We start from the raw sequence: 27,584 nt of genomic DNA, 5'->3' as shown, positions 1-27,584 counted from the left end.
ATGTAAAATTGTACCTACAATAAAATAATATTTGCGTTAGTTGCTGTAGACAAAAATATGTCCTATAATTAAACACAAGGGGGAGCTCAAATCAAGACGACATTTTTTTTTGTTTCATAAACCACCTAAGAGTGAACTTTATGGCAAATGTCAAGAAGATTGTGAATACAGAATTTGCGCTACAATTGCTAGCCTAAAAATGTATTTTCATAAATATAAAGCGTAAACCTCAACATGGAGCTGCGGCTTTCGTGACATAAGCTCTAGCCTATCCAGCTAACACAATCTGGAAATCTTAGCCTCTTACATGCAAATAATGATTTTTAGGAAATTTTTCAAATTTGAAATTTTAAATGATCATAAGCCACGCCCACTTTGATAAATCATTACCATATTGATAATGTAATCTTAAGACTCTATAGTGATGACAACCACTAAGTTTCGTGCAGATCCATTTAGCCAGTTCAGCAGTATAATTTCTTCCCAGTTATAGCGCCCCCTATTGTTTAATCAAGTTGAAAACCAGGACATACACTTGAATTGACCTTAGGTATGACTGTTATGAACAGCTTTGAAAAATGTCAAAATCTTTTGAAGTTACTCTAAAAAAACTTTTTCATTCTCCAAAATTAAAAAAAAAAATCATATTAAAAAAAATAAGCAAATTATCCAAAATCCCTTCACATCTTTTGGTCAGCCGCTCCTCCTCTCTTGTCAGGGAAAGATGTGATGTGATTGAGTTTGACGGCCGGGAGGAGTTAACGAAAGTACGTTGGACTTACTATGCAAATTTCTACTAATTTGCATAAGTTTAAAACATTTTTTAAAATACTCATCTAAATTTGACTGACTCAATGAACATACTGGATGAGATCATTTGTTTTTTTACGAAAGTAATGGGGAGAAACATGCCAAAAATATTTTTGGGGTACCACAGCGCCACCTATTGGACAAAATTCAAAAAAATTTCTGTGATTGTAGATGTCATTATGACTGATATGAATTGTAATTTTCTGTATAGAATATGTATTTTTCAGGAGTAAATGGGCGAAAACGTTTAAAGCCTATTTATAGCCTATAAGCCACGCCCACTTTTTAATCATTTTCAAAATATAGCTTAAGGGTCCGATGATTAACATATGTGCCAAGTTCTGTGGAAATCCATCAAGCCGTTTAGCTGAAACAAACTTTTTGACTCTTTAGCGCCCCCTATTGGTGAATCCACACAAAATCGGGTAGATAGGGCTTACCGCTCATACTTCATAAGGGTGTAGAGTCTCATCAATTTATCTTGAGAAATGGTGAAGATATCATCAATTACCACATGTGCTAGCTAGCACACTGATTTTGACATGGTGTCATTAGCCCAATTTTCAATATTTCTGCCTTTTTCTTCATCACCACAACTTATCTTAGTGCATAGATCATATGTACGAAGTTTGAAGTTGATTCGACGAAAAATGACGAATAGGTGATTAAAAGTAAGTTTTGAGTTTTTTGCGATCTAGCAAAAAATCTAGTTAGGCGGAAATGGGCGTGGCCAATACAAAAAAGATGGAGAATCACCCAAGGATCATGTACATATAAAGTTTATGACTGTAGGACCTACGGTTTGGGAGCTAGTAGCTGAAACGTGTTGACCTCAGCAATAGCGCCACCTAGGTGACGCGGGGTCCAAATTTTCGAATCTGAGTAGCGGTCAGGATTTTGTATCAGACTGCCATGTCAGATTTTTCCTGGCAATTTCTGGCTCCTGCCCCCATACAAACGTAGCGGAGAAGAATAATAAATAACTAGAACTGCAAGCAGTTATCAACGGGTTCCAAGCCCCCAGCGCCAGTCGCCCACCCGCCCCGCCCTCAACTTCGCCAGTCCTCACGCGGTCCCGCCCCAAAAACACGTTCTCCCGCCGGCGTCCCGTCAGCTCACTTCAACCGGCGCAATGAAAGTAACACTCAGGATACGTCATTAAACCTGCAAAGCCTATACACATATCTTTCAGAGGCATGGCTGACTTCTCAATCGTGATTACAATGGAATTCCACTGTTTCCTTATTAAAGAACGTGAAGATTTAATGAGTGAGATTATCAAACAATCATCTATACATCAACAGAATATTACAAATAACATAAAGACTTGATAATGTCTTTAGATTTAATAGATTTTCAACAAAAACAATGAGTTTCATTTTGTGACTTACTGATCAATTGTTTTAAAAAATCATGAAAAATACATAAATCATCATAAAATTACCAAAATATTCTCACATGGCAGTGTTAACATGCGGAATAATATGATGTTGTTTTTAAATCAGTTGACTCAAAGCTTTTTTGAAGAAAAATTAGGAAATATAACTATAAAGGTCACAACAAAAATTTAAATATTCATAAAAATATAGTGCTACTTTCTATAATTAGGAGAAAAATCTCAGATCACCATAGGTACGTGTGGAATGTTGTAAATGGCTTATATTTACTGTATACCTAAAAAGTTTTCTAACAAAAATTAATTACGTTGTTGTCCAACTATACAGAAAAACTGGTAAAAAGTTAAAAATTAATTAAAAATCTATGCTTTTGTACAGAAATCTCAAAATATTCCCAGGTTGCCTCTGTGACGTGAGAATTCTTCTTATATTTTTGTTGGGGTCATAAATGTAAAACTGTACTTACAATAAAATAATATTTGCATTAGTGTCTGTAGACAAAAATATGTCCTAAAATTAAACACAAGGGGGAGCTCATATCAAGACGACATTTTTTTTGTTTCATAAACCACCTAAGAGTGAACTTTGTAGCAAATTACAAGAAGGTTGTGAGAACAGAATTTGCGCTACAATTGCTAGCCTAAAAATGTATTTTCATAAATATAAAGCGTAAACCTCAACATGGAGCTGCGGCTTTCGTGACATAAGCTCTAGCCTATCCAGCTAACACAATCTGGAAATCTTAGCCTCTTACATGCAAATAATGATTTTTAGGAAATTTTTCAAATTTGAAATTTTAAATGATCATAAGCCACGCCCACTTTGATAAATCATTACCATATTGATAATGTAATCTTAAGACTCTATAGTGATGACAACCACTAAGTTTCGTGCAGATCCATTTAGCCAGTTCAGCAGTATAATTTCTTCCCAGTTATAGCGCCCCCTATTGTTTAATCAAGTTGAAAACCAGGACATACACTTGAATTGACCTTAGGTATGACTGTTATGAACAGCTTTGAAAAATGTCAAAATCTTTTGAAGTTACTTTTAAAAAAACTTTTTCATTCTCCAAAATTTAAAAAAAAAAATCATATTAAAAAAAAATAAGCAAATTATCCAAAATCCCTTCACATCTTTTGGTCAGCCGCTCCTCCTCTCTTGTCAGGGAAAGATGTGATGTGATTGAGTTTGACGGCCGGGAGGAGTTAACGAAAGTACGTTGGACTTACTATGCAAATTTCTACTAATTTGCATAAGTTTAAAACATTTTTTAAAATACTCATCTAAATTTGACTGACTCAATGAACATACTGGATGAGATCATTTGTTTTTTTACGAAAGTAATGGGGAGAAACATGCCAAAAATATTTTTGGGGTACCACAGCGCCACCTATTGGACAAAATTCAAAAAATTTTCTGTGATTGTAGATGTCATTATGACTGATATGAATTGTAATTTTCTGTATAGAATATGTATTTTTCAGGAGTAAATGGGCGAAAACGTTTAAAGCCTATTTATAGCCTATAAGCCACGCCCACTTTTTAATCATTTTCAAAATATAGCTTAAGGGTCCGATGATTAACATATGTGCCAAGTTCTGTGGAAATCCATCAAGCAGTTTAGCTGAAACAAACTTTTTGACTCTTTAGCGCCCCCTATTGGTGAATCCACACAAAATCGGGTAGATAGGGCTTACCGCTCATACTTCATAAGGGTGTAGAGTCTCATCAATTTATCTTGAGAAATGGTGAAGATATCATCAATTACCACATGTGCTAGCTAGCACACTGATTTTGACATGGTGTCATTAGCCCAATTTTCAATATTTCTGCCTTTTTCTTCATCACCACAACTTATCTTAGTCCATAGATCATATGTCCGAAGTTTGAAGTTGATTCGACGAAAAATGACGAATAGGTGATTAAAAGTAAGTTTTGAGTTTTTTGCGATCTAGCAAAAAATCTAGTTAGGCGGAAATGGGCGTGGCCAATACAAAAAAGATGGAGAATCACCCAAGGATCATGTACATATAAAGTTTATGACTGTAGGACCTACGGTTTGGGAGCTAGTAGCTGAAACGTGTTGACCTCCGCAATAGCGCCACCTAGGTGACGCGGGGTCCAAATTTTCGAATCTGAGTAGCGGTCAGGATTTTGTATCAGACTGCCATGTCAGATTTTTCCTGGCAATTTCTGGCTCCTGCCCCCATACAAACGTAGCGGAGAAGAATAATAAATAACTAGAACTGCAAGCAGTTATCAACGGGTTCCAAGCCCCCAGCGCCAGTCGCCTACCCGGCCCCGCCCTCCACTTCGCCAGTCCTCACGCGGTCCCGCCCCAAAAACACGTTCTCCCGCCGGCGTTCGTCAGCTCACTTCAACCGGCGCAATGAAAGTAACACTCAGGATACGTCATTAAACCTGCAAAGCCTATACACATATCTTTCAGAGGCATGGCTGACTCCTCAATCGTGATTACAATGGAATTCCACTGTTTCCTTATTAAAGAACGTGAAGATTTAATGAGTGAGGTTATCAAACAATGATCTATACATCAACAGAATATTACCAATAACATAAACACTTGATAATGTCTTTAGATTTAAAAGATTTTCAACAAAAACTATGAGTTTCATTTTGTGACTTACTGAACAAATGTTTTAAAAAATCATGAAAAATACATAAATCATCCTAAAATTACCAAAATATTCTCACATGGCAGTGTTAACATGCGGAATAATATGATGTTGTTTTTAAATCAGTAGACTCAAAGCTTTTTTGAAGAAAAATTGGGAAATATAACTATAAAGGTCACAACAAAAATAAAAATATTCATAAAAAAATAGTGCTACTTTCTAAAATTAGGAGAAAAATCTCAGATCACCATAGGTACATGTGGGATGTTATAAATGGCTTATATTTACTGTATACCTAAAAAGCTTTCTAACAAAAATTAATTACGTTGTTGTCCAAATATACAGAAAAACTGGTAAAAAGTTAAAAATTCATTAAAAATATACGCTTTTGTACAGAAATCTCAAAATATTCCCAGGTTGCCTCTGTGATGTGAGAATTCTTCTTATATTTTTGTTGGGGTCATAAATGTAAAACTGTACTTACAATAAAATAATACTTGCATTAGTGGCTGTAGACAAAAATATGTCCTATAATTAAACACTAGGGGGAGCTCAAATCAAGACGACATTTTTTTTTGTTTCATAACCCACCTAAGAGTGAACTTTGTGGCAAATTACAAGAAGATTGTGAGAACAGAATTTGCGCTACAATTGCTAGCCTAAAAACGTATTTTCGTAAATATAAAGCGCAAACCTCTTTGTGGAGCTGCGGCTTTCGTGACATAAGCTCTAGCCTATTCATTTAACACAATCTGGAAATCTTAGCCTCTTACATGCAAATAGTGATTTTTAGGAAATTTTTCAAATTTGAAATTTTAAATGATCATAAACCACGCCCACTTTGATCAATCATTACCATATTGATAATGTAGTCTTAAGACTTTATAGTGATGACAGCCACTAAGTTTCGTGCCGATCCATTTAGCCGGTTCAGCAGTATAATTTCTTCCCAGTTATAGCGCCCCCTATTGTTTAATCAAGTTGAAAACCAGGACATACACTTGAATTGACCTTAGGTATGACTGTTATGAACAGCTTTGAAAAATGTCAAAATCTCTTGAAGTTACGCTAAAAAAACTTTTTCATTCCCAAAAAATTATTGAAAAAAATCATATTTAAAAAAATAAGCAAATTATCGAAAATCCCTTCACATCTTTTGGTCAGCCGCTCCTCCTCTCTTGTCAGGGAAAGTTTTGATGTGATTGAGTTTGACGGCCGGGAGGAGTTAACGAAAGTACGTTGGACTTACTATGCAAATTTCTACTAATTTGCATAAGTTTAAAACATTTTTTAAATTAATCATCTAAATTTGACTGACTCAAAGAACACATTGGAATAGATCATTTGTTTTTTTACAAAAGAAATGGGGAGAAACATGCCAAAAATATTTTTGGGGTACCAGAGCGCCACCTATTGGACAAAATTCAAAAAATTTTCTGTGATTGTAGATGTCACGATGACTGATATGAGTTGTAATTTTCTGTATAGAATATGTATTTTTCATGAGTAAAAGGGCGAAAATTTTTAAAGCCTATAAGCCACGCCCACTTTTTAATCATTTTCAAAATATAGCTTAAGGGTCCGACGATTAACATATGTGCCAAGTTCTGTGGAAATCCATCAAGCCGTTTAGCTGAAACAAACTTTTTGACTCTTTAGCGCCCCCTATTTGTGAATCCAAACAAAATGGGGTAGATAGGACTTACCGCTCATACTTTGTAAGGTTCTAGAGTCTCATCAATTTATTTTGAGAAATGGTGAAGATATCATCAATTAACACATGTGCTAGCTAGCGCACTGATTTTGACATGGTGTCATTAGCCCAATTTTCAATATTTCTGCATTTTTCTTCATCACAACAACTTAGCCTAGTCCATAGATCACATGTACGAAGTTTGAAGTTGATTCGACGAAAAATGTCGAATAGGTGATTAAAACTAAGTTTTGCATTTTTTGCGATCTAGCAAAAAATCTAGTTAGGCGGAAATGGGCGTGGCCAATACAAAAAAGATGGAGAATCAATCAAGGATCATGTGCATATAAAGTTTTTGACTGTAGGACCTACGGTTTGGGAGCTAGTAGCTGAAACGTGTTGACCTCTGCAATAGCGCCACCTAGGTGACCCGGGGTCCAAATTTTCGAATCTGAGTAGCGGTCAGGATTTTCTATCAGACTGCCATGTCAGATTTTTCCTTGCAATTTCAGGCTCTTGCGCCCATACAGACACAGCGGAGAAGAATAATAATAATAAATAATAAATAATAAATAATGAAAAATCCGTAGAAAAACAATAGGGTTCCCTGCCCTTTGGGCTTGGAACCCTAACTAGAACTGCAAGCAGTTATCAACGGGTTCCAAGCCCCCAGCGCCAGTCGCCCACCCGCCCCGCCCTCAACTTCGCCAGTCCTCACGCGGTCCCGCCCCAAAAACACGTTCTCCCGCCGGCGTCCCGTCAGCTCACTTCAACCGGCGCAATGAAAGTAACACTCAGGATACGTCATTAAACCTGCAAAGCCTATACACATATCTTTCAGAGGCATGGCTGACTTCTCAATCGTGATTACAATGGAATTCCACTGTTTCCTTATTAAAGAACGTGAAGATTTAATGAGTGAGATTATCAAACAATCATCTATACATCAACAGAATATTACAAATAACATAAAGACTTGATAATGTCTTTAGATTTAATAGATTTTCAACAAAAACAATGAGTTTCATTTTGTGACTTACTGATCAATTGTTTTAAAAAATCATGAAAAATACATAAATCATCATAAAATTACCAAAATATTCTCACATGGCAGTGTTAACATGCGGAATAATATGATGTTGTTTTTAAATCAGTTGACTCAAAGCTTTTTTGAAGAAAAATTAGGAAATATAACTATAAAGTTCACAACAAAAATTTAAATATTCATAAAAAAATAGTGCTACTTTCTATAATTAGGAGAAAAATCTCAGATCACCGTAGGTACGTGTGGAATGTTGTTAATGGCTTATATTTACTGTATACCTAAAAAGTTTTCTAACAAAAATTAATTACGTTGTTGTCCAACTATACAGAAAAACTGGTAAAAAGTTAAAAATTCATTAAAAATCTATGCTTTTGTACAGAAATCTCAAAATATTCCCAGGTTGCCTCTGTGACGTGAGAATTCTTTTTATATTTTTGTTGGGGTCATAAATGTAAAACTGTACTTACAATAAAATAATATTTGCATTAGTGTCTGTAGACAAAAATATGTCCTAAAATTAAACACAAGGGGGAGCTCATATCAAGACGACATTTTTTTTGTTTCATAAACCACCTAAGAGTGAACTTTGTAGCAAATTACAAGAAGGTTGTGAGAACAGAATTTGCGCTACAATTGCTAGCCTAAAAATGTATTTTCATAAATATAAAGCGTAAACCTCAACATGGAGCTGCGGCTTTCGTGACATAAGCTCTAGCCTATCCAGCTAACACAATCTGGAAATCTTAGCCTCTTACATGCAAATAATGATTTTTAGGAAATTTTTCAAATTTGAAATTTTAAATGATCATAAGCCACGCCCACTTTGATAAATCATTACCATATTGATAATGTAATCTTAAGACTCTATAGTGATGACAACCACTAAGTTTCGTGCAGATCCATTTAGCCAGTTCAGCAGTATAATTTCTTCCCAGTTATAGCGCCCCCTATTGTTTAATCAAGTTGAAAACCAGGACATACACTTGAATTGACCTTAGGTATGACTGTTATGAACAGCTTTGAAAAATGTCAAAATCTTTTGAAGTTACTCTAAAAAAACTTTTTCATTCTCCAAAATTTTAAAAAAAAAATCATATTAAAAAAAATAAGCAAATTATCCAAAATCCCTTCACATCTTTTGGTCAGCCGCTCCTCCTCTCTTGTCAGGGAAAGATGTGATGTGATTGAGTTTGACGGCCGGGAGGAGTTAACGAAAGTACGTTGGACTTACTATGCAAATTTCTACTAATTTGCATAAGTTTAAAACATTTTGTAAAATACTCATCTAAATTTGACTGACTCAATGAACATACTGGATGAGATCATTTGTTTTTTTACGAAAGTAATGGGGAGAAACATGCCAAAAATATTTTTGGGGTACCACAGCGCCACCTATTGGACAAAATTCAAAAAATTTTCTGTGATTGTAGATGTCATTATGACTGATATGAATTGTAATTTTCTGTATAGAATATGTATTTTTCAGGAGTAAATGGGCGAAAACGTTTAAAGCCTATTTATAGCCTATAAGCCACGCCCACTTTTTAATCATTTTCAAAATATAGCTTAAGGGTCCGATGATTAACATATGTGCCAAGTTCTGTGGAAATCCATCAAGCCGTTTAGCTGAAACAAACTTTTTGACTCTTTAGCGCCCCCTATTGGTGAATCCACACAAAATCGGGTAGATAGGGCTTACCGCTCATACTTCATAAGGGTGTAGAGTCTCATCAATTTATCTTGAGAAATGGTGAAGATATCATCAATTACCACATGTGCTAGCTAGCACACTGATTTTGACATGGTGTCATTAGCCCAATTTTCAATATTTCTGCATTTTTCTTCATCACCACAACTTATCTTAGTCCATAGATCATATGTACGAAGTTTGAAGTTGATTCGACGAAAAATGACGAATAGGTGATTAAAAGTAAGTTTTGAGTTTTTTGCGATCTAGCAAAAAATCTAGTTAGGCGGAAATGGGCGTGGCCAATACAAAAAAGATGGAGAATCACCCAAGGATCATGTACATATAAAGTTTATGACTGTAGGACCTACGGTTTGGGAGCTAGTAGCTGAAACGTGTTGACCTCCGCAATAGCGCCACCTAGGTGACGCGGGGTCCAAATTTTCGAATCTGAGTAGCGGTCAGGATTTTGTATCAGACTGCCATGTCAGATTTTTCCTGGCAATTTCTGGCTCCTGCCCCCATACAAACGTAGCGGAGAAGAATAATAAATAATAATGAAAAATCCGTAGAAAAACAATAGGGTTCCCTGCCCTTTGGGCTTGGAACCCTAACTAGAACTGCAAGCAGTTATCAACGGGTTCCAAGCCCCCAGCGCCAGTCGCCTACCCGGCCCCGCCCTCCACTTCGCCAGTCCTCACGCGGTCCTGCCCCAAAAACACGTTCTCCCGCCGGCGTTCGTCAGCTCACTTCAACCGGCGCAATGAAAGTAACACTCAGGATACGTCATTAAACCTGCAAAGCCTATACACATATCTTTCAGAGGCATGGCTGACTCCTCAATCGTGATTACAATGGAATTCCACTGTTTCCTTATTAAAGAACGTGAAGATTTAATGAGTGAGGTTATCAAACAATGATCTATACATCAACAGAATATTACCAATAACATAAACACTTGATAATGTCTTTAGATTTAAAAGATTTTCAACAAAAACTATGAGTTTCATTTTGTGACTTACTGAACAAATGTTTTAAAAAATCATGAAAAATACATAAATCATCCTAAAATTACCAAAATATTCTCACATGGCAGTGTTAACATGCGGAATAATATGATGTTGTTTTTAAATCAGTTGACTCAAAGCTTTTTTGAAGAAAAATTGGGAAATATAACTATAAAGGTCACAACAAAAATAAAAATATTTATAAAAAAATAGTGCTACTTTCTAAAATTAGGAGAAAAATCTCAGATCACCATAGGTACATGTGGGATGTTATAAATGGCTTATATTTACTGTATACCTAAAAAGTTTTCTAACAAAAATTAATTACGTTGTTGTCCAACTATACAGAAAAACTGGTAAAAAGTTAAAAATTAATTAAAAATCTATGCTTTTGTACAGAAATCTCAAAATATTCCCAGGTTGCCTCTGTGACGTGAGAATTCTTCTTATATTTTTGTTGGGGTCATAAATGTAAAACTGTACTTACAATAAAATAATATTTGCATCAATGTCTGTAGACAAAAATATGTCCTAAAATTAAACACAAGGGGGAGCTCATATCAAGACGACATTTTTTTTGTTTCATAAACCACCTAAGAGTGAACTTTGTAGCAAATTACAAGAAGGTTGTGAGAACAGAATTTGCGCTACAATTGCTAGCCTAAAAACGTATTTTCGTAAATATAAAGCGCAAACCTCTTTGTGGAGCTGCGGCTTTCGTGACAAAAGCTCTAGCCTATTCATTTAACACAATCTGGAAATCTTAGCCTCTTACATGCAAATAGTGATTTTTAGGAAATTTTTCAAATTTGAAATTTTAAATGATCATAAACCACGCCCACTTTGATCAATCATTACCATATTGATAATGTAGTCTTAAGACTTTATAGTGATGACAGCCACTAAGTTTCGTGCCGATCCATTTAGCCGGTTCAGCAGTATAATTTCTTCCCAGTTATAGCGCCCCCTATTGTTTAATCAAGTTGAAAACCAGGACATACACTTGAATTGACCTTAGGTATGACTGTTATGAACAGCTTTGAAAAATGTCAAAATCTCTTGAAGTTACGCTAAAAAAACTTTTTCATTCCCAAAAAATTATTTAAAAAAATCATATTTAAAAAAATAAGCAAATTATCGAAAATCCCTTCACATCTTTTGGTCAGCCGCTCCTCCTCTCTTGTCAGGGAAAGTTTTGATGTGATTGAGTTTGACGGCCGGGAGGAGTTAACGAAAGTACGTTGGACTTACTATGCAAATTTCTACTAATTTGCATAAGTTTAAAACATTTTTTAAATTACTCATCTAAATTTGACTGACTCAAAGAACACATTGGAATAGATCATTTGTTTTTTTACAAAAGAAATGGGGAGAAACATGCCAAAAATATTTTTGGGGTACCAGAGCGCCACCTATTGGACAAAATTCAAAAAATTTTCTGTGATTGTAGATGTCACGATGACTGATATGAATTGTAATTTTCTGTATAGAATATGTATTTTTCATGAGTAAAAGGGCGAAAATTTTTAAAGCCTATAAGCCACGCCCACTTTTTAATCATTTTCAAAATATAGCTTAAGGGTCCGATGATTAACATATGTGCCAAGTTCTGTGGAAATCCATCAAGCCGTTTAGCTGAAACAAACTTTTTGACTCTTTAGCGCCCCCTATTGGTGAATCCACACAAAATCGGGTAGATAGGGCTTACCGCTCATACTTCATAAGGGTGTAGAGTCTCATCAATTTATCTTGAGAAATGGTGAAGATATCATCAATTACCACATGTGCTAGCTAGCACACTGATTTTGACATGGTGTCATTAGCCCAATTTTCAATATTTCTGCATTTTTCTTCATCACCACAACTTATCTTAGTCCATAGATCATATGTACGAAGTTTGAAGTTGATTCGACGAAAAATGACGAATAGGTGATTAAAAGTAAGTTTTGAGTTTTTTGCGATCTAGCAAAAAATCTAGTTAGGCGGAAATGGGCGTGGCCAATACAAAAAAGATGGAGAATCACCCAAGGATCATGTACATATAAAGTTTATGACTGTAGGACCTACGGTTTGGGAGCTAGTAGCTGAAACGTGTTGACCTCCGCAATAGCGCCACCTAGGTGACGCGGGGTCCAAATTTTCGAATCTGAGTAGCGGTCAGGATTTTGTATCAGACTGCCATGTCAGATTTTTCCTGGCAATTTCTGGCTCCTGCCCCCATACAAACGTAGCGGAGAAGAATAATAAATAACTAGAACTGCAAGCAGTTATCAACGGGTTCCAAGCCCCCAGCGCCAGTCGCCCACCCGCCCCGCCCTCAACTTCGCCAGTCCTCACGCGGTCCAGCCCCAAAAACACGTTCTCCCGCCGGCGTCCCGTCAGCTCACTTCAACCGGCGCAATGAAACTAACACTCAGGATACGTCATTAAACCGGCAAAGCCTATACACATATCTTTCAGAGGCATGGCTGACTTCTCAATCGTGGTTACAATGGAATTCCACTGTTTCCTTATTAAAGAACGTGAAGATTTAATGAGTGAGATTATCAAACAATATCTATACATCAACGGAATATTACAAATAGCATAAATCCTTGATAATGTCTTTAGATTTAAAAGATTTTCAACAAAAACTATGAGTTTCATTTTGTGACTTACTGACCAAATGTTTTAAAAAATCATGAAAAATACACAAATCATCCTAAAATTACCAAAATATTCTCACATGGCAGTGTTAACATGCGGAATACTATGATGTTGTTTTTAAATCAGTAGACTCAAAGCTTTTTTGAAGAAAAAATTGGGAAATATAACTATAAAGGTCACAACAAAAATTAAAATATTCATAAAAAAATAGTGCTACTTTCTAAAATTAGGAGAAAAATCTCAGATCACCATAGGTACATGTGGAATGTTGTAAATGGCTTATATTTACTGTATACCTAAAAAGCTTTCTAAAACAAATATTAATTACTTTGTTGTCCAACTATACAGAAAAACTGGTAAAAAGTTAAAAATTCATTAAAAATCTATGCTTTTGTATAGAAATCTCAAAATATTCCCAGGTTGCTTCTGTGATGTGAGAATTCTTCTCATATTTTTGATGGGGTCATAAATGTAAAACTGTACTTACAATAAAATAATATTTGCATTAGTGGCTGTAGACAAAAATATGTCCTACAATTAAACACTAGGGGGAGCTCAAATCAAGACGACATTTTTTTTGTTTCATAAACCACCTAAGAGTGAACTTTTTGGCAAATTACAAGAAGATTGTGAGAACAGAATTTGCGCTACAATTGCTAGCCTAAAAATTTATTTTCGTAAATATAAAGCGCACACCTCTTCGTGGAGCTGCGGCTTTCGTGACCTAAGCTCTAGCCTATCCAGTTAAGACAATCTGGAAATCTTAGCCTGTTACATGCAAATAGTGATTTTTAGGAAATTTTTCAAATTTGAAATTTTAAATGATCATAAACCACGCCCACTTTGATCAATCATTACCATATTGATATTGTGGTCTTAAGACTCTATAGTGATGATAACCACTAAGTTTCGTGCAGATCCATTTAGCCAGTTCAGCAGTATAATTTCTTCCCAGTTATAGCGCCCCCTATTGTTTAATCAAGTTGAAAACCAGGACATACACTTGAATTGACCTTAGGTATGGCTGTTATGAACAGCTTTGAAAATTGTCAAAATCTTTTGAAGTTACGCTAAAAAAACTTTTTCATTCCCAAAAAATTATTTTAAAAAATCATATAAAAAAAAATAAGCAAATTATCCAAAATCCCTTCACAACTTTTGGTCAGCCGCTCCTCCTCTCTTGTCAGGGAAAGTTGTGATGTGATTGAGTTTGACGGCCGGGAGGAGTTAACGAAAGTACGTTTGACATACTATGCAAATTTCTACTAATTAGCATAAGTTTAAAACACTTTTTAAAATACTCATCTAAATTTGACTGACTCAATGAACATACTGGATGAGATCATTTGTTTGTTTACGAAAAAAATGGGGAGAAACATGCCAAAAATATTTTTGGGGTACCACAGCGCCACCTATTGGACAAAATTCAAAAAATTTTCTGTGATTGTAGATGTCACTATGACTGATAAGAATTGTAATTTTCTGTTTAGAATATATATTTTTCATGAGTAAAAGGGCGAAAAATTTTAAAGCCTATAAGCCACGCCCACTTTTTAATCATTTTCAAAATGTAGCTTAAGGGTCCGATGACTAACATATGTGCCAAGTTCTGGGGAAATCCATCAAGCCGTTTAGCTCAAACAAACTTTTTGACTCTTTAGCGCCCCCTATTGGTGAATCCAAACAAAATGGGGTAGATAGGGCTTACCGCTCATACTTCATAAGGGTCTAGAGTCTCATCAGTTTATCTTGAGAAATGGTGAAGATATCATCAATTACCACATGTGCTAGCTAGCGCGCTGATTTTGACATGGTGTCATTAGCCCAATTTTCAATATTTCTGCATTTTTCTTCATCACAACAACTTAGCTTAGTCCATAGATCACATGTACGAAGTTTGAAGTTGATTCGACAAAAAATGATGAATAGGTGATTAAAAGTAAGTTTTGCGTTTTTTGCGATCTAGCAAAAAATCTAGTTAGGCGGAAATGGGCGTGGCCAATACAAAAAAGATGGAGAATCATCCAAGGATCATGGACATATGAAGTTTTTGACTATAGGACCTACGGTTTGGGAGCTAGTAACTAAAACGTGTTGACCTCCGCAATAGCGCCACCTAGGTGACGCGGGGTCCAAATTTTCGAATCTGAGTAGCGGTCAGGATTTTCTATCAGACTGCCATGTCAGATTTTCCCTGGCAATTTCAGGCTCTTGCGCCCATACAGACACAGCGGAGAAGAATAATAATAATAAACTAGAACTGCAAGCAGTTATCAACGGGTTCCAAGCCCCCAGCGCCAGTCGCCTACCCGGCCCCGCCCTCCACTTCGCCAGTCCTCACGCGGTCCCGCCCCAAAAACACGTTTTCCCGCCGGCGTTCGTCAGCTCACTTCAACCGGCGCAATGAAAGTAACACTCAGGATACGTCATTAAACCTGCAAAGCCTATACACATATCTTTCAGAGGCATGGCTGACTCCTCAATCGTGATTACAATGGAATTCCACTGTTTCCTTATTAAAGAACGTGAAGATTTAATGAGTGAGGTTATCAAACAATGATCTATACATCAACAGAATATTACCAATAACATAAACACTTGATAATGTCTTTAGATTTAAAAGATTTTCAACAAAAACTATGAGTTTCATTTTGTGACTTACTGAACAAATGTTTTAAAAAATCATGAAAAATACATAAATCATCCTAAAATTACCAAAATATTCTCACATGGCAGTGTTAACATGCGGAATAATATGATGTTGTTTTTAAATCAGTAGACTCAAAGCTTTTTTGAAGAAAAATTGGGAAATATAACTATAAAGGTCACAACAAAAATAAAAATATTCATAAAAAAATAGTGCTACTTTCTAAAATTAGGAGAAAAATCTCAGATCACCATAGGTACATGTGGGATGTTATAAATGGCTTATATTTACTGTATACCTAAAAAGCTTTCTAACAAAAATTAATTACGTTGTTGTCCAAATATACAGAAAAACTGGTAAAAAGTTAAAAATTCATTAAAAATATACGCTTTTGTACAGAAATCTCAAAATATTCCCAGGTTGCCTCTGTGATGTGAGAATTCTTCTTATATTTTTGTTGGGGTCATAAATGTAAAACTGTACTTACAATAAAATAATACTTGCATTAGTGGCTGTAGACAAAAATATGTCCTATAATTAAACACTAGGGGGAGCTCAAATCAAGACGACATTTTTTTTGTTTCATAACCCACCTAAGAGTGAACTTTGTGGCAAATTACAAGAAGATTGTGAGAACAGAATTTGCGCTACAATTGCTAGCCTAAAAACGTATTTTCGTAAATATAAAGCGCAAACCTCTTTGTGGAGCTGCGGCTTTCGTGACATAAGCTCTAGCCTATTCATTTAACACAATCTGGAAATCTTAGCCTCTTACATGCAAATAGTGATTTTTAGGAAATTTTTCAAATTTGAAATTTTAAATGATCATAAACCACGCCCACTTTGATCAATCATTACCATATTGATAATGTAGTCTTAAGACTTTATAGTGATGACAGCCACTAAGTTTCGTGCCGATCCATTTAGCCGGTTCAGCAGTATAATTTCTTCCCAGTTATAGCGCCCCCTATTGTTTAATCAAGTTGAAAACCAGGGCATACACTTGAATTGACCTTAGGTATGACTGTTATGAACAGCTTTGAAAAATGTCAAAATCTCTTGAAGTTACGCTAAAAAAACTTTTTCATTCCCAAAAAATTATTTTAAAAAATCATATTTAAAAAAATAAGCAAATTATCGAAAATCCCTTCACATCTTTTGGTCAGCCGCTCCTCCTCTCTTGTCAGGGAAAGTTTTGATGTGATTGAGTTTGACGGCCGGGAGGAGTTAACGAAAGTACGTTGTACTTACTATGCAAATTTCTACTAATTTGCATAAGTTTAAAACATTTTTTAAATTACTCATCTAAATTTGACTGACTCAAAGAAAACATTGGAATAGATCATTTGTTTTTTTACAAAAGAAATGGGGAGAAACATGCCAAAAATATTTTTGGGGTACCAGAGCGCCACCTATTGGACAAAATTCAAAAAATTTTCTGTGATTGTAGATGTCACGATGACTGATATGAATTGTAATTTTCTGTATAGAATATGTATTTTTCATGAGTAAAAGGGCGAAAATTTTTAAAGCCTATAAGCCACGCCCACTTTTTAATCATTTTCAAAATATAGCTTAAGGGTCCGACGATTAACATATGTGCCAAGTTCTGTGGAAATCCATCAAGCCGTTTAGCTGAAACAAACTTTTTGACTCTTTAGCGCCCCCTATTGGTGAATCCAAACAAAATGGGGTAGATAGGACTTACCGCTCATACTTTGTAAGGTTCTAGAGTCTCATCAATTTATTTTGAGAAATGGTGAAGATATCATCAATTAACACATGTGCTAGCTAGCTCACTGATTTTGACATGGTGTCATTAGCCCAATTTTCAATATTTCTGCATTTTTCTTCATCACAACAACTTAGCCTAGTCCGTAGATCACATGTACGAAGTTTGAAGTTGATTCGACGAAAAATGTCGAATAGGTGATTAAAACTAAGTTTTGCATTTTTTGCGATCTAGCAAAAAATCTAGTTAGGCGGAAATGGGCGTGGCCAATACAAAAAAGATGGAGAATCAATCAAGGATCATGTGCATATAAAGTTTTTGACTGTAGGACCTACGGTTTGGGAGCTAGTAGCTGAAACGTGTTGACCTCTGCAATAGCGCCACCTAGGTGACCCGGGGTCCAAATTTTCGAATCTGAGTAGCGGTCAGGATTTTCTATCAGACTGCCATGTCAGATTTTTCCTTGCAATTTCAGGCTCTTGCGCCCATACAGACACAGCGGAGAAGAATAATAATAATAAATAATAAATAATAAATAATGAAAAATCCGTAGAAAAACAATAGGGTTCCCTGCCCTTTGGGCTTGGAACCCTAACTAGAACTGCAAGCAGTTATCAACGGGTTCCAAGCCCCCAGCGCCAGTCGCCCACCCGGCCCCGCCCTCAACTTCGCCAGTCCTCACGCGGTCCCGCCCCAAAAACACGTTCTCCCGCCGGCGTCCCGTCAGCTCACTTCAACCGGCGCAACGAAAGTAACACTCAGGATACGTCATTAAACCTGCAAAGCCTATACACATATCTTTCAGAGGCATGGCAGACTTCTCAACCGTGATTACAATGGAATTCCACTGTTTCCTTATTAAAGAAGGTGAAGATTTAATGAGTGAGATTATCAAACAATGATCTATACATCAACAGAATATTACAAATAACATAAATACTTGATAATGTCTTTAGATTTAAAAGATTTTCAACAAAAACTACGAGTTTCATTTTGTGACTTACTGACCAAATGTTTTAAAAAATCATGAAAAATACATAAATCATCCTAAAATTACCAAAATATTCTCACATGGCAGTGTTAACATGCGGAATAATATGATGTTGTTTTTAAATCAGTAGACTCAAAGCTTTTTTGAAGAAAAATTGGGAAATATAACTATAAAGGTCACAACAAAAATTCAAATATTCATAAAAAAATAGTGCTACTTTCTAAAATTAGGAGAAAAATCTCAGATCACCATAGGTACATGTGGAATGTTGTAAACGGCTTATATTTACTGTATACCTAAAAAAAACTTTCTAACAAAAATTAATTACGTTGTTGTCCAACTATAAAGAAAAACTGGTAAAAAGTTAAAAATTCATTAAAAATCTATGCTTTTGTACAGAAATCTCAAAATATTCCCAGGTTGCCTCTGTGATGTGAGAATTCTTCTTATATTTTTGTTGGCGTCATAAATGTAAAACTGTACTTACAATAAAATAATATTTACATTAGTGGCTGTAGACAAAAATATGTCCTACAATTAAACACAAGGGGGAGCTCAAATCAATACGACATTTTTGTTCTTTCATAAACCACCTAAGAGTGAACTTTGTGGCAAATTACAAGAAGATTGTGAGAACAGAATTTGCGCTACAATTGCTAGCCTAAAAATGTATTTTCGTAAATATAAAGCGCAAACCTCTTCATGGAGCTGCGGCTTTCGTGACATAAGCTCTAGCCAATCCAGTTAACACAATCTGGAAATCTTAGCCTCTTACATGCAAATTGTGATTTTTAGGAAATTTTTCAAATTTGAAATTTTAAATGATCATAAACCACGCCCACTTTGATCAATCATTACCATATTGATAATGTAGTCTTAAGACTCTATAGTGATGACAACCACTAAGTTTCGTGCAGATCCATTTAGCCAGTTCAGCAGTATAATTTCTTCCCAGTTATAGCGCCCCCTATTGTTTAATCAAGTTGAAAACCAGGACATACACTTGAATTGACCTTAGGTATGACTGTTATGAACAGCTTTGAAAAATGTCAAAATCTTTTGAAGTTACTCTAAAAAAACTTTTTCATTCTCCAAAATTTTAAAAAAAAAATCATATTAAAAAAAATAAGCAAATTATCCAAAATCCCTTCACATCTTTTGGTCAGCCGCTCCTCCTCTCTTGTCAGGGAAAGATGTGATGTGATTGAGTTTGACGGCCGGGAGGAGTTAACGAAAGTACGTTGGACTTACTATGCAAATTTCTACTAATTTGCATAAGTTTAAAACATTTTTTAAAATACTCATCTAAATTTGACTGACTCAATGAACATACTGGATGAGATCATTTGTTTTTTTACGAAAGTAATGGGGAGAAACATGCCAAAAATATTTTTGGGGTACCACAGCGCCACCTATTGGACAAAATTCAAAAAATTTTCTGTGATTGTAGATGTCATTATGACTGATATGAATTGTAATTTTCTGTATAGAATATGTATTTTTCAGGAGTAAATGGGCGAAAACGTTTAAAGCCTATTTATAGCCTATAAGCCACGCCCACTTTTTAATCATTTTCAAAATATAGCTTAAGGGTCCGATGATTAACATATGTGCCAAGTTCTGTGGAAATCCATCAAGCCGTTTAGCTGAAACAAACTTTTTGACTCTTTAGCGCCCCCTATTGGTGAATCCACACAAAATCGGGTAGATAGGGCTTACCGCTCATACTTCATAAGGGTGTAGAGTCTCATCAATTTATCTTGAGAAATGGTGAAGATATCATCAATTACCACATGTGCTAGCTAGCACACTGATTTTGACATGGTGTCATTAGCCCAATTTTCAATATTTCTGCCTTTTTCTTTATCACCACAACTTATCTTAGTCCATAGATCATATGTACGAAGTTTGAAGTTGATTCGACGAAAAATGACGAATAGGTGATTAAAAGTAAGTTTTGAGTTTTTTGCGATCTAGCAAAAAATCTAGTTAGGCGGAAATGGGCGTGGCCAATACAAAAAAGATGGAGAATCACCCAAGGATCATGTACATATAAAGTTTATGACTGTAGGACCTACGGTTTGGGAGCTAGTACCTGAAACGTGTTGACCTCCGCAATAGCGCCACCTAGGTGACGCGGGGTCCAAATTTTCGAATCTGAGTAGCGGTCAGGATTTTCTATCAGACTGCCATGTCAGATTTTTCCTTGCAATTTCAGGCTCTTGCGCCCATACAGACACAGCGGAGAAGAATAATAATAATAAATAATAAATAATAAATAATGAAAAATCCGTAGAAAAACAATAGGGTTCCCTGCCCTTTGGGCTTGGAACCCTAACTAGAACTGCAAGCAGTTATCAACGGGTTCCAAGCCCCCAGCGCCAGTCGCCTACCCGGCCCCGCCCTCCACTTCGCCAGTCCTCACGCGGTCCCGCCCCAAAAACACGTTCTCCCGCCGGCGTTCGTCAGCTCACTTCAACCGGCGCAATGAAAGTAACACTCAGGATACGTCATTAAACCTGCAAAGCCTATACACATATCTTTCAGAGGCATGGCTGACTCCTCAATCGTGATTACAATGGAATTCCACTGTTTCCTTATTAAAGAACGTGAAGATTTAATGAGTGAGGTTATCAAACAATGATCTATACATCAACAGAATATTACCAATAACATAAACACTTGATAATGTCTTTAGATTTAAAAGATTTTCAACAAAAACTATGAGTTTCATTTTGTGACTTACTGAACAAATGTTTTAAAAAATCATGAAAAATACATAAATCATCCTAAAATTACCAAAATATTCTCACATGGCAGTGTTAACATGCGGAATAATATGATGTTGTTTTTAAATCAGTAGACTCAAAGCTTTTTTGAAGAAAAATTGGGAAATATAACTATAAAGGTCACAACAAAAATAAAAATATTCATAAAAAAATAGTGCTACTTTCTAAAATTAGGAGAAAAATCTCAGATCACCATAGGTACATGTGGGATGTTATAAATGGCTTATATTTACTGTATACCTAAAAAGCTTTCTAACAAAAATTAATTACGTTGTTGTCCAAATATACAGAAAAACTGGTAAAAAGTTAAAAATTCATTAAAAATATACGCTTTTGTACAGAAATCTCAAAATATTCCCAGGTTGCCTCTGTGATGTGAGAATTCTTCTTATATTTTTGTTGGGGTCATAAATGTAAAACTGTACTTACAATAAAATAATACTTGCATTAGTGGCTGTAGACAAAAATATGTCCTATAATTAAACACTAGGGGGAGCTCAAATCAAGACGACATTTTTTTTTGTTTCATAACCCACCTAAGAGTGAACTTTGTGGCAAATTACAAGAAGATTGTGAGAACAGAATTTGCGCTACAATTGCTAGCCTAAAAACGTATTTTCGTAAATATAAAGCGCAAACCTCTTTGTGGAGCTGCGGCTTTCGTGACATAAGCTCTAGCCTATTCATTTAACACAATCTGGAAATCTTAGCCTCTTACATGCAAATAGTGATTTTTAGGAAATTTTTCAAATTTGAAATTTTAAATGATCATAAACCACGCCCACTTTGATCAATCATTACCATATTGATAATGTAGTCTTAAGACTTTATAGTGATGACAGCCACTAAGTTTCGTGCCGATCCATTTAGCCGGTTCAGCAGTATAATTTCTTCCCAGTTATAGCGCCCCCTATTGTTTAATCAAGTTGAAAACCAGGACATACACTTGAATTGACCTTAGGTATGACTGTTATGAACAGCTTTGAAAAATGTCAAAATCTCTTGAAGTTACGCTAAAAAAACTTTTTCATTCCCAAAAAATTATTTTAAAAAATCATATTTAAAAAAATAAGCAAATTATCGAAAATCCCTTCACATCTTTTGGTCAGCCGCTCCTCCTCTCTTGTCAGGGAAAGTTTTGATGTGATTGAGTTTGACGGCCGGGAGGAGTTAACGAAAGTACGTTGTACTTACTATGCAAATTTCTACTAATTTGCATAAGTTTAAAACATTTTTTAAATTACTCATCTAAATTTGACTGACTCAAAGAAAACATTGGAATAGATCATTTGTTTTTTTACAAAAGAAATGGGGAGAAACATGCCAAAAATATTTTTGGGGTACCAGAGCGCCACCTATTGGACAAAATTCAAAAAATTTTCTGTGATTGTAGATGTCACGATGACTGATATGAATTGTAATTTTCTGTATAGAATATGTATTTTTCATGAGTAAAAGGGCGAAAATTTTTAAAGCCTATAAGCCACGCCCACTTTTTAATCATTTTCAAAATATAGCTTAAGGGTCCGACGATTAACATATGTGCCAAGTTCTGTGGAAATCCATCAAGCCGTTTAGCTGAAACAAACTTTTTGACTCTTTAGCGCCCCCTATTGGTGAATCCAAACAAAATGGGGTAGATAGGACTTACCGCTCATACTTTGTAAGGTTCTAGAGTCTCATCAATTTATTTTGAGAAATGGTGAAGATATCATCAATTAACACATGTGCTAGCTAGCTCACTGATTTTGACATGGTGTCATTAGCCCAATTTTCAATATTTCTGCATTTTTCTTCATCACAACAACTTAGCCTAGTCCGTAGATCACATGTACGAAGTTTGAAGTTGATTCGACAAAAAATGTCGAATAGGTGATTAAAACTAAGTTTTGCATTTTTTGCGATCTAGCAAAAAATCTAGTTAGGCGGAAATGGGCGTGGCCAATACAAAAAAGATGGAGAATCAATCAAGGATCATGTGCATATAAAGTTTTTGACTGTAGGACCTACGGTTTGGGAGCTAGTAGCTGAAACGTGTTGACCTCTGCAATAGCGCCACCTAGGTGACCCGGGGTCCAAATTTTCGAATCTGAGTAGCGGTCAGGATTTTCTATCAGACTGCCATGTCAGATTTTTCCTTGCAATTTCAGGCTCTTGCGCCCATACAGACACAGCGGAGAAGAATAATAATAATAAACTAGAACTGCAAGCAGTTATCAACGGGTTCCAAGCCCCCAGCGCCAGTCGCCCACCCGCCCCGCCCTCAACTTCGCCGGTCCTCACGCGGTCCCGCCCCAAAAACACGTTCTCCCGCCGGCGTCCCGTCAGCTCACTTCAACCGGCGCAATGAAAGTAACACTCAGGATACGTCATTAAACCTGCAAAGCCTATACACATCTTTCAGAGGCATGGCTGACTTCTCAATCGTGATTACAATGGAATTCCACTGTTTCCTTATTAAAGAACGTGAAGATTTAATGAGTGAGATTATCAAACAATAATCTATACATCAACAGAATATTACAAACAACATAAATACTTGATAATGTCCTTAGATTTAATTGATTTTCAACAAAAACAATGAGTTTCATTTTGTTACTTACTGACCAAATGTTTCAAAAAATCATGAAAAATACATAACTCATCATAAAATTACCAAAATATTCTCACATGGCAGTGTTAACATGTGGAATAATATGATGTTGTTTTTAAATCAGTAGACTCAAAGCTTTTTTGAAGAAAAATCAGTAAATATAACTGTAAGGGTCACAGTCAAAATTAAAATATTCATAAAAAAATAGTGCTACTTTCTAAAATTTATAGAAAAATCTCAGATCACCATAGGCACATGTGGAATGTTATAAATGTGTTATATTTACTTTGTACCTAAAAAAAACTTTCTTACAAAAATTAGTTACTTTTTGTCCAACTATACAAAAAACTGGCAAAAAGTAAAAAATTCATTAAAAATCAGTGCTTTCGTACAAAAATCTCAAAATATTACGAGATTGCCTCTGTGATGTGAGAATTCTTTTTATATTTTTGTTGGGGTCATAAATGTAAAATTGTACCTACAATAAAATAATATTTGCGTTAGTTGCTGTAGACAAAAATATGTCCTATAATTAAACACAAGGGGGAGCTCAAATCAAGACGACATTTTTTTTTGTTTCATAAACCACCTAAGAGTGAACTTTATGGCAAATGTCAAGAAGATTGTGAAAACAGAATTTGCGCTACAATTGCTAGCCTAAAAATGTATTTTTGTAAATTTATAGCGCAAACATCTTCGTGGAGCTGCGGTTTTCAATATCTAAGCTCATGGCTATCCAGTTAACATAATCTGGAAAACGTAGCTTCTTACATGAAAATAATGATTTTTAGGAAATTTTTCAAATTTGAAATTTTAAATGATCATAAACCACGCCCACATTGATCAATCATTACCATATTTATAATGTAGTCTTAAGACTCTACAATGATGACAACCACTAAGTTTCGTGCAGATCCATTTAACCAGGTCAGCAGTATAATGTTTTGCTATTTATAGCGCCCCCTATTGTTTAATCAAGGTGAAAATCAAGACATACACTTGAATTGACCTTAGGTTTGACTGTTATGAACAGTTTTGAAAAATGTCCAAATATTTTGAAGTTATGCTAAAAAAACTTTTTCATTCCCCAAAAAATATTTAAAAAATTCATATTTAAAAAAGTAAGAAAATTATCCAAAATCCCTTCAGATCGTTTGGTCAGCCGCTCCTCCTCTCTTGTCAGGCAAAGTTGTGATGTGATTGGGTTTGACGGCCGGGAGGAGTTAACGAAAGTACGTTTGACTTACTATGCAAATTTCTACTAATTAGCATAAGTTTAAAACATTTTTTAAAATACTCATCTTAATTTGACTGAGTCAATGAACATACTGGATGAGACCATTTGCTTGTTTACTAAAATATTGAGGAGAAAAATGCCAAAAACATTTTTGGGGTACAACAGCGCCAACTATTGGACAAACTTCAAACTTTTTTCTGTGATTGTAGATGTCACTATGACTGATATAATTTGTAACTTTCTGTATAGAATATGTATTTTTCATCAGTTAAAGGGCAAAAAATTTTAAAGCCTATAAGCCACGCCCACTTTTTAATCATTTTCAAAATATAGCTTAAGGGTCCAATAATTAACATATGTGCCAAGTTCTGTGGAAATCCATCAAGCCGTTTAGCTCAAACTAACTTTTTGACTCTTTAGCGCCCCCTTTTGGTGAATCCAAACAAAATGGGGAAGGTAGGGCTTACCGCTCATACTTCATAAGGGTCTAGAGTCTCATCACTTTATCTTGAGATATGGTGAAGATATCATCAGTTAGCACATGTGCTAGCTAGCGCACTGATTTTGACATGGTGTCATTAGCCCAATTTTCAATATTTCTGCGTTTTTCTGCATCACAACAACTTATCTTAGTCCATAGATCATATGTACGAAGTTTGAAGTTGATTCGACGAAAAATGACGAATAGGTGATTAAAACTAAGCTTTGCATTTTTTGCGATCTAGCAAAAAATCTAGTTAGGCGGAAATGGGCGTGGCCAATACAAAAAAGATGGGGAATCATCCAAGGATCATGTACATATAAAGTTTTTGACTGTAGGACCTACGGTTTGGGAGCTAGTAGCTGAAACGTGTTGACCTCCGCAATAGCGCCACCTAGGTGACGCGGGGTCCAAATTTTTGAATCTGAGTAGCGGTCAGGATTTTCTATCAGACTGCCATGTCAGATTTTCCCTGACAATTTCAGGCTCTTGCGCCCATATAGTTTTAGCGGAGAAGAATAATAATAAACTAGAACTGCAAGCAGTTATCAACGGGTTCCAAGCCCCCAGCGCCAGTCGCCCACCCGCCCCGCCCTCAACTTCGCCGGTCCTCACGCGGTCCCGCCCCAAAAACACGTTCTCCCGCCGGCGTCCCGTCAGCTCCCTTCAACCGGCGCAATGAAAGTAACACTCAGGATACGTCATTAAACCTGCAAAGCCTATACACATCTTTCAGAGGCATGGCTGACTTCTCAATCGTGATTACAATGGAATTCCACTGTTTCCTTATTAAAGAACGTGAAGATTTAATGAGTGAGATTATCAAACAATAATCTATACATCAACAGAATATTACAAACAACATAAATACTTGATAATGTCTTTAGATTTAATTGATTTTCAACAAAAACAATGAGTTTCATTTTGTGACTTACTGACCAAATGTTTCAAAAAATCATGAAAAATACATAACTCATCATAAAATTACCAAAATATTCTCACATGGCAGTGTTGACATGTGGAATAATATGATGTTGTTTTTAAATCAGTAGACTCAAAGCTTTTTTGAAGAAAAATCAGTAAATATAACTGTAAGGGTCACAGTCAAAATTAAAATATTCATAAAAAAATAGTGCTACTTTCTAAAATTTATAGAAAAATCTCAGATCACCATAGGCACATGTGGAATGTTATAAATATGTTATATTTACTTTGTACCTAAAAAAACGTTCTTACAAAAATTAGTTACTTTTTGTCCAACTATACAAAAAACTGGCAAAAAGTAAAAAATTCATTAAAAATCAATGCTTTTGTACAAAAATCTCAAAATATTCCGAGATTGCCTCTGTGATGTGAGAATTCTTTTTATATTTTTGTTGGGGTCATAAATGTAAAATTGTACCTACAATAAAATAATATTTGCGTTAGTTGCTGTAGACAAAAATATGTCCTATAATTAAACACAAGGGGGAGCTCAAATCAAGACGACATTTTTTTTGTTTCATAAACCACCTAAGAGTGAACTTTGTGGCAAATGTCAAGAAGATTGTGAAAACAGAATTTGCGCTACAATTGCTAGCCTAAAAATGTATTTTTGTAAATTTAAAGCGCAAACATCTTCGTGGAGCTGCGGTTTTCATTATCTAAGCTCATGGCTATCCAGTTAACATAATCTGGAAAACGTAGCTTCTTACATGAAAATAATGATTTTTAGGAAATTTTTCAAATTTGAAATTTTAAATGATCATAAACCACGCCCACATTGATCAATCATTACCATATTGATAATGTAGTCTTAAGACTCTACAATGATGACAACCACTAAGTTTCGTGCAGATCCATTTAACCAGGTCAGCAGTATAATGTATTGCTATTTATAGCGCCCCCTATTGTTTAATCAAGGTGAAAATCAAGACATACACTTGAATTGACCTTAGGTTTGTATGTTATGAACAGCTTTGAAAAATGTCCAAATATTTTGAAGTTATGCTAAAAAAACTTTTTCATTCCCAAAAAAATATTTTAAAAATTCATATTTAAAAAAGTAAGCAAATTATCTAAAATCCCTTCAGATCGTTTGGTCAGCCGCTCCTCCTCTCTTGTCAGGCAAAGTTGTGATGTGATTGGGTTTGACGGCCGGGAGGAGTTAACGAAAGTACGTTTGACTTACTATGCAAATTTCTACTAATT

At 35.4% G+C, this 27,584-nt stretch overlaps 1 protein-coding gene and 1 long non-coding RNA gene across 3 annotated transcripts in view; both read right to left on the bottom strand.

The window, feature by feature from the left end:
* The window catches only part of LOC107395585 (seizure 6-like protein), a 454,127-nt gene that overhangs the window by 124,336 nt on the left and 302,207 nt on the right, over positions 1-27,584 (bottom strand). The window lies entirely within an intron of this gene.
* Positions 540-10,718, bottom strand: LOC139070299 (uncharacterized). Its single transcript, XR_011520839.1, has 3 exons — positions 10,577-10,718; positions 3,256-7,862; positions 540-600 (listed from the first exon to the last, which is right to left on the bottom strand). It is a non-coding gene; the product is annotated as an uncharacterized lncRNA (long non-coding RNA).

This window comes from Nothobranchius furzeri, chromosome 6 (assembly GCF_043380555.1).
Source record: "Nothobranchius furzeri strain GRZ-AD chromosome 6, NfurGRZ-RIMD1, whole genome shotgun sequence".
Classification (NCBI taxonomy): Eukaryota; Metazoa; Chordata; class Actinopteri; order Cyprinodontiformes; family Nothobranchiidae; genus Nothobranchius; species Nothobranchius furzeri.
Note: the sequence above shows the minus strand (reverse complement) of the source record. Positions and strands in the feature narration are given on the sequence as shown.